The sequence below is a fragment of the Podarcis erhardii genome (genome assembly GCF_964252035.2).
Source record: "Podarcis erhardii genome assembly, chromosome: W".
NCBI classification, from domain to species: Eukaryota; Metazoa; Chordata; class Lepidosauria; order Squamata; family Lacertidae; genus Podarcis; species Podarcis erhardii.
Genome location: NC_138506.1, coordinates 4,123,924 through 4,132,354, shown reverse-complemented (window position 1 = coordinate 4,132,354; position 8,431 = coordinate 4,123,924). Strand labels below are relative to the sequence as shown.

Here is an 8,431-nt window from a genome sequence, read left to right as displayed (position 1 = left end):
GTGGTGATCCAACTTTCTTCACTCTCTCCTGCAGGCTTACGCGATCCAAAATTTTCCCCCTCTTCTCCTGCCTCCAAGGGGGGTTTAATGATTTTAGCCGTTGGAGGTTTAATCCTTTACATAGGACTTTCCAAGACTTTAGCTTGCAAATTCTTTGCTTCAATCTATTTACAAAAGGGGAAGGCGGACTTCCTGTTTGAAACCTCCCCGTTTCAGTGCCAAATTAAGACGTTTAAAAATCCAATTTTCCGTTCTACTCACGGATAGTTGTTTAGAATCAAATTGTCCACAGGAAAAAGTCAGCGCTCTCCGGCAACAGCAATGCGGCTTCACTCCGTGAAAGAAGCAGTCAATTCGAAGCTCACCCCACATCACTCCAGATACCCGAAACCGGGTCTCCCCGCGAGTAGGGGAAGCGCAAAAGGTGCCAGCCGAATCCCACGTTCACAGGCTTCTCCCGCCTGCGATTTTTTGTGGGTCTCCGCCTTCGCCGTGGCGGCCAGACCCTAAATTCCATGGAGCAAGTTCCTCCCAATCAGAGGAACTCCGCCATTGCCGGAGGCGCTAACACGGAAGTCCCCAAATGCTGTTTTTGTTTCAAATACTACCTATTATTGACAATGTTAAATGTTTTAAAGAATGGCAGAAGGTGTACAAATTCATTTGGCAGGGGGGAAAACCTAGAATTAAATACAAATTACTTACGGATACAAAAGAAAGAGGGGTTTTTTCCCTGCCTGATTTGAAGATATACTTTGAAGGAGTGGCCTTCTGCTGGATTAAAGATTGGATTAAATTAGAGAATGAAGATATTTTGGATTTGGAGGGACTGGACAATCGAATTGGTTGGCATGCATATCTCTGGTATGACAAGATAAAGGCCCATAGTGGTTTTAAGAATCATATAAGGACCTCCTGGTATGAAAAACACCTAAATGGATTTTCCCAATGGAAGCACAGGCCCCCAAAAAAGCTAAATATGGAAAACAAATGCTTGAGGCATTTAGATTTACTGTTAGAAGATGGTGAAGGATTTAAATTAAAACCGTTTCAACAAATCAAGGACAAAGTGAATTGGCTTCAATATTATCAAATTAATGAATTATTTAAGATTGACAAGAGAAATGGTTTTGCAACAGAAAAAACCAAATTGGAAACGGAGTTATTAGATACTAATGTAAAGAATATGTCTAAAATGAATAATTTGTTATTGGAGTGGCACACAAAAGATGAACAAGTTAAATCGGTTATGATTGATTGGGCACAAGATGTGGGACACAATATAATGATGGAAGATTGGGAGAGGCTCTGAAAGAAAGGGGTTAAGTTTACTGCATGTACGATGTTAAGGGAAAATATTATGAAAATGATGTATAGGTGGTACTTGACCCCTGTTAAATTAGCTAAGATTTATCATAACTGTGATAATTTTTGCTGGAAATGTAAAGAAAAGGAAGGTACTTTTTATCATATGTGGTGGACCTGTCCCAAGGTAAAAGACGTCTGGGAAAAGATTTATAATGAATTTTTAAAAATTATGAAATATACATTTATAAAGAAACCAGAAGCCTTTCTCCTTGGAATATTAGGTCCTGAACTGCCCAAGAAAGATGTAAAGGTATTTTTGTATGCCACAACTGCAGCACGAATCTTACTAGCCAAGAAGTGGAAAACACAAGAATTACCAACTGTGGAAGAATGGCAGATGAAGATGATGGACTTTATGGAGCTGGCTAATCTCACTGGGACAATCCGCGACCAGAAATAAGAGGAATATCAAGAAGACTGGAAGAAATTTAAAGACTATTTGAATAAATACTGTAATATTAAAGATAAGTAGTTACTTGAAAGTACCAAATAGGCCTAGGATTAAATTAGGATAAATTAAATAAATGGGATATAGAATGTTAAGAAAAGTCTTTTTCTTTTTTTATATAATAATCGGAATATTGTTTTTTGAATAACGATATTGGAAAACTGCTACATTCAGTTACAAGGAAATTCAGATGGAAGAGATTAGAGGAAGTCAAGTAATATGTTCATGAAGTTGGAAATTTACTTAACTAATTAATTCTTATTGTTTATCTGTTTGTGGTTATATTGTTGGTTATTTGTTTTATGGCTTTTTTCTTTTTCTTTTCTTTTTCTTTTTGTTTTATTGGTTGTATAGTATGTCTTGTATTTGTTGAAAACTTAATAAATATTATTGGGGGGGGAGAGAAAGGAGACAAGGGCAGAGTAAGACGTAGCTCTAGAAATACAAGTTTTGAGGATAATGTGATGCAACTGTTGAATGAAATAAAAGAAGATATAAAAGTAAATACTCAAGGTATTGACAAATTGAGCAAAGGCTTCGATGATCTGAGAGCTGAATTGAAAGAGGTGAAAACAGAGGTCACAAACCATGAGACAAGACTGACACAACTTGAAACAATTAGAGTGACTGACTTAGAAAGATTACAGTATGAAAATTCAAATTTGATTGCATTTCTTCAGATGAAAGAGAGGGAATCTCAGCTAAGATTGAGAGGAGTACCTCAAATAGAACAACATCGGCTCAAGGAGTGGCTGACAGATCAATTTGTGGCGTGGTGGGACTTGAAAAAAGACGAAGTAGACTCTTGGATAGAAAAGGTTTACAGATTTGGTCCAAAAAAGATTCTAATTGCATTGTGGTCTTTAAGACTAAGGAACAAAGGGATACCATTTTGGGCCTGCACTATAAAAAAGGTTTAAAATTCAAGATAAAGCAATTGTTCTTTTTAAGGAGATTCCTAAACATTTTTTGTATTTGAGAACCAATTATTCAGATTTAGCATCCACTCTAAGAAGGAAAAACATTTTCTTTAGGTGGGAATTCCCGGAGGGCCTTTCCCTTAAATTTGAGGGAAGAAAACAAAGAATTAGGACTGTTGGAGAGAAGGACAGATTTCTGCAAAAGCACTCAGTTGAACTAGGGTTGGAAAGCCCACAGCAGCCAGGGGCAGGGGCAGCGGTCCCCTCAACTTAATACGATGGCTTTGAAAATTTATTATTGGAATGTGAATGGTTTAAATTCACCACAAAAAAGGAGTCAGATTTACCATGTTTTGTCAAAGCAGAATTTGGATGTAATTTGTTTACAGGAAACACACATTACAAGACTACATAGAAAAATACTCTTGAATAAGAAACTTGCCAGGAATTTATTTCTTCAGATAAAGTTTAAAAAAGAGGAGTGGTCTTTTACATTAAAGAAAAATGGAATCCAAAACTGATTTTTAAAGTTGAAAAGGGAAGATACATAGCAGTAGAAATTACAGCACATGGTGAAAAGCAATTATTATTGGGAATTTATGCACCTAACTGTGGAGTTTGGAACTGACAGTCAGCTCTGGGTAGTCTGTTGTATCTGTCACAGTGGAGCAGACCAGACATAGCATTTGCTGTCAATCTGCTCAGTAGAGAGGCTTCAAGTCCTAGTGTGCAGGCCTGGAATGGTATAAAGCGGGTGCTACGTTACCTGCAAGATGCCAAAGACTTTTGCCTCAAGATGTCAGCTGAGGGTGGTGTCAAGCTGACTGCATGGGTGGATGCAGATTGGGCTAACCTTGCGGACCGCAAGTCAGTGTCAGGCCTAGTGGTGAAGTTTGGGGACTCAGTAGTTGGGTGGAGGTCCCGGAAGCAAAGTCTCATAGCGCTTTCATCTACGGAAGCTGAGTTCAGTGCGCTATCAGATGTTTGCAGAGAACTGGAGTTCTATGTGTGTTTGGTCGAGGAAATCTTTGGAGAGAATTGTCTGCCCGTTGTGGTGCATGAAGACAATCAACCATGCCTCAAATTGGCTGAGACGGGGCAATTCAAGGCGAGGACCAAACATTTGGACATACGTTTCCGGAATGTATGTCAGAGCGTTCATGAGGGGCTAGTTGCTCTGAAATACTGTCCCTCAACCAAGAACCTCGCTGATGGTTTCACAAAACCATTAACCTTCCAGAAGCACGAGGAGTTCTGTGAGGGTCTGTGTATGGGGAAAGCATTGTTGGCTATTGTCCCCAGATGCAGGACAAGAGGGGGTGTGGAGTTTGGAACTAACAGGGTTAAAACTCCGTGGTGTCCTGTATCTGGGAGGAGCGTAACGCAGAGAAGTGCGTCACAGTCTGTGTCACTGTTTAGACTTGCTTTCGCTTCTGCCTGAGACGCAGCTCAGCTCGGAGGCTGCGTGTGTGCTTTGGAGCATAGAGAATGTCGGAGGTTTCCGATGGATTTACTGCTTTGTAAATAAACGCTTATAGAGATAAGAACCGAACTGTCTTTGGGCTTGATTTATTCCTCATCTCACACAGACGCAGGACCGCTGCTACTCTGCTCTCCTGCCAGGTCAGCTCCCAAGCAGAGCCCACGCAGGGAAGCCTGACTGGACGCAGGATTTGTTTACCCAAACTAACGATGGCAAGGTGGAATTCTTTAAGAACATGGAAACAAGGCTTCTGGACTATTTGGATTATAAATTAAGTTTAATGGGAGATCTGAATGGAGTTGCATCAACACATAGACAAAAATTATTGAATGCTGGCAGATTACCCAAGACTTTTTTCGATATAGTAGATAAATTTGATTTGTCAGATACAGTGGTACCTTCTGTTCTCTTTTTTTACAAAAAAAAAAATATTTATTAAAATTTTCAATTTTTTTACATAAACAAAACAACAATACAACACAAACAAAAACAAGTATAATTTCAATCTCTTTTTTTCTTGTAACTTACTTTCCCGACCTCCTCATACCTCCCCTTTCTGTATTCCAATTTCTATTTATCAAATCAGCAAATCCTTTCCCCTATTCTCAATTTAATTTTTAACCTTTCATTTATTTTTATTTAATCATTACCGCTGAAAACCACTTAACTTCTAAACCCATGTCTTTCTAACATTCGTTAATTTTACAATGTTTCCTAAGATAATCCTTGAATTTCTTCCAATCTTCCTCCACCGTTTCTTTCCCCTGGTCCCGGATTCTGCCAGTCATCTCTGCCAGTCCCATGTAGTCTATCATCTTCATCTGCCATTCTTCAAAGGTGGGTAGATCTTGTGTCTTTCAATACTTTGCGATTAGTATTCTTGCTGCTGTTGTAGCATACATCAAAAATATTCTGTCCTTCTTTGGCACCTCTTGGCTGACCATACCCAGGAGAAAAGCCTCTGGTTTCTTCAGGAAGGTATATTTAAATACCTTTTTCATTTCATTATATATCATCTCCCAGAAAGCCTTAATCCTTGGGCACGTCCACCAAAGGTGAAAGAATGTACCTTCATTTTCTTTACATTTCCAACATTTATTGTCTGATAAGTGGTAGATCTTTGCAAGCTTGACTGGGGTCATGTACCACCTATAAATCATTTTCATAATATTCTCTCTCAAGGCATTACATGCCGTGAATTTCATACCGGTGGTCCACAACCTTTCCCAGTCAGCAAACATAATGTTGTGTCCAATATCTTGAGCCCACTTAATCATAGCTGATTTAACCGTTTCATCCTGCGTATTCCATTTCAACAGCAAGTTATACATTTTTGACAAATTCCCAGTTTTGGATTCTAACAGTTCTGTTTCCAATTTTGATTTTTCCACCTGGAAGCCAATTTTCCTGTCCAACTTATAAGCCTCCATTATTTGATAATAATGAAGCCAGTCTCGCACTTTATCTTTTAGTTTCTCAAAACTGTAATTTCATTTTATCCCCTTCTTGTTCTAGAATTTCCCAATATTTCGGCCATTTAGATTCCATATTAAGCCTTTTCACTGCCTTTGCCTCCATTGGCGACAACCACCTTGGAGTTTTGTTTTCCAACAAATCTTTATATTTTGTCCAGACATTATATAATGCTTTCCTGACAATATGATTTTTAAAAGCTTTGTGTGCTTTCAGCTTGTCATACCACAAATATGCATGCCACCCAAAAAAATTGTTAAAACCTTCTAAGTCCAAAATGTCTGTGTTCTCAAGGAGCAGCCAGTCTTTCAACCAGCAAAAAGCTGCTGATTCATAGTAAAGTTTAAAGTCTGGCAGGGCGAAACCCCCCCCTTTCCTTTGCATCAGTTAAAATCTTGTATTTTATTCTGGGTTTCTTGCCCTGCCAGACAAATTTAGAAATATCTTTCTGCCACTTCTTGAAACAGTCCATCTTGTCCACAATTTGTAATGTTTGAAACAAGAACAACATTCTAGGCAAAACATTCATCTTTATGACCGCAATTCGACCTTCTGTTCTCATCCTGAAGCAAAGGTCTTAACCTGAAGCACTATTTCTGGGTTAGCGGAGTCTGTAACCTGAAGCGTATGTAACCTGAAGCATATGTAACCCGAGGTACCACTGTATCTTGGAGTTTTATGATACAAAATTTAGAAAGTATTGAGGTTGGGCAGGATTTATTAAATGGTATTAATGCGATCTATTATGAACAAAAAGCAAAAATCATAATTAATAATGTGGTGTCAGAGGAAATTAGAATTGAGAAGGGTACCAGGCAAGGGTGCCCACTTTCCCCTCTGCTTTTTATATCGGTTCTGGAGGTTTTGTTAAGTATGATAAGGAAGGAGGAACAAGTTAAAGGTATAACAGTAGGACCCAAACAATGTAAATTAAAAGCCTTCACTGATGATTTGGTGTTAACACTGCAAGACCCAGACTCCAGTGCAGTAAAAGCACTGGAGATGATACAGGAGTTCAGGCAGGTAGCAGGATTTAAGTTAAATAAGAGCAAAACCAAAGTATTGGGGGGGGGGGGATTGGATAATGAAGAGACAAAAGCTCTTCAAGAAAAAACAGGCCTAGTTTTTGTGAAAAAAGTGAAATATCTGGGTGTAAATTTGCCGGTGAAAAATCTGAACTTATTTAAAGATAGCTATGAGAAATTATGGAATGAAATAAAAAGAGATCTTGAGATTTGGTCAAATTTAAAACTGACATTAATGGGCTGAATATCGGTGGTCAAGATGAATGTATTGCCAAAGATGTTGTTCTTGTTTCAAGCCCTACCAATTACTGATAATGTGAAATGCTTTAAAGAGTGGCAGAAAATTTTGTCTAAATTTATCGGGCAGGGGGAAAAACCCAGAATTAAATACAAATTATTAACGGACTCGAAAGAAAGAGGGGGATTTTCCCTGTCGGATCTGAAGATATACTTTGAAGCCACAGCTCTTTGTTGGGTAAAGAAATGTATACAACTAGATAATACTGATGTTCTTGATTTGGAGGGATTTGACAATGTTTTTGGTTGGCATGCTTATTTATGGTATGATAAGATAAAGGTCCATAATGGATTTAAAAATGATGTAATTAGAAAATCTTTATATAACGTTTGGATAAAATATAAAGAGCTCTTAGAAAGGAAAACACCCAGGTGGTTGTCACCAATGGAAGCAAAGGCTCAGAAAAAGTTAAATATGGAGACTAACTGGTTGAGATATTCAGATTTGCTGTTGGAAGATAAAGAAGGATTTAAATTAAGACCATTTGATCAAATCAAAGATAAAATAAATTGGCTACATTATCACCAGATCAATGAATTGTATAAACTAGACAGGAAAAATGGTTTTGCATCAGGGGAAAAACAAATTGGAAACAGAGTTGTTAGATTCTAAAGTTAAAAACTTATCTAAAATGTATAACTTACTGTTGGAGTGGGATACAAAGGATGAACAAGTTAAATCTGTGATGATAGATTGGTCAAGAGATGTTGGACACAATATAATGTTTGAATATTGGGAAAGATTGTGGAAAAAGGGTTAAGTTTACTGCATGTACGATGTTAAAGGAAAATGTTATGAAAATGATGTATAAATGGTCCTTAACCCCTGTAAAATTAGCAAAGATCTACCACAAGAATGATAATTCATGTTGGAAATGTAAAGAAAAAGAAGGTACCTTTTACCATATGTGGTGGACGTGTCCCAAGGTGAAATACTTCTGGGAAAAGATCTATAATGAATTGAAAAAAATGTTGAAATATACATTTATTAAGAAACCAGAAGCCTTTCTACTTGGAATAATAGGTTTGGAGTTGCCCAATAAAGATGTCAAATTGTTTTTGTATGCCACAACTGCAGCTAGAATTTTGTTGGCCAAAAACTGGAAACTACAAGAAGTACCAACAGTGGAGGAATGGCAGATGAAGATGATGGATTTCTGGGAGCTAGCCGACCTGACCGGAAGAGTCCGTGACCAGAGGGAGGAGGAGCACCAAGAGGAATGGAAGAAATTCAAAGATTATTTAGCATAGGCGCCGACTCCATGGGGCCTGAGGGGGCCCGAGCCCCCTCAAAAATTCGTTTGGGGGGGCTCTGCCCCCCCAATAATTTAAGAAAATTGCACACTTAGAATTTGTCCCGGTGCGCGGACTTTCCCCTCTCTCTTCTTTTGCCCCGCGGATGGATAGGAAGGAAGGG

At 38.3% G+C, this 8,431-nt stretch overlaps 1 long non-coding RNA gene across 1 annotated transcript; it reads left to right on the top strand.

Moving 5' to 3' along the window:
• Window positions 1-1,104: 1,104 nt before the first annotated feature.
• On the top strand, window positions 1,105-1,918 carry LOC309333151. The gene is made up of 2 exons (XR_014152413.1): window positions 1,105-1,492; window positions 1,590-1,918. It is a non-coding gene; the product is annotated as an uncharacterized lncRNA (long non-coding RNA).
• Window positions 1,919-8,431: the final 6,513 nt, after the last annotated feature.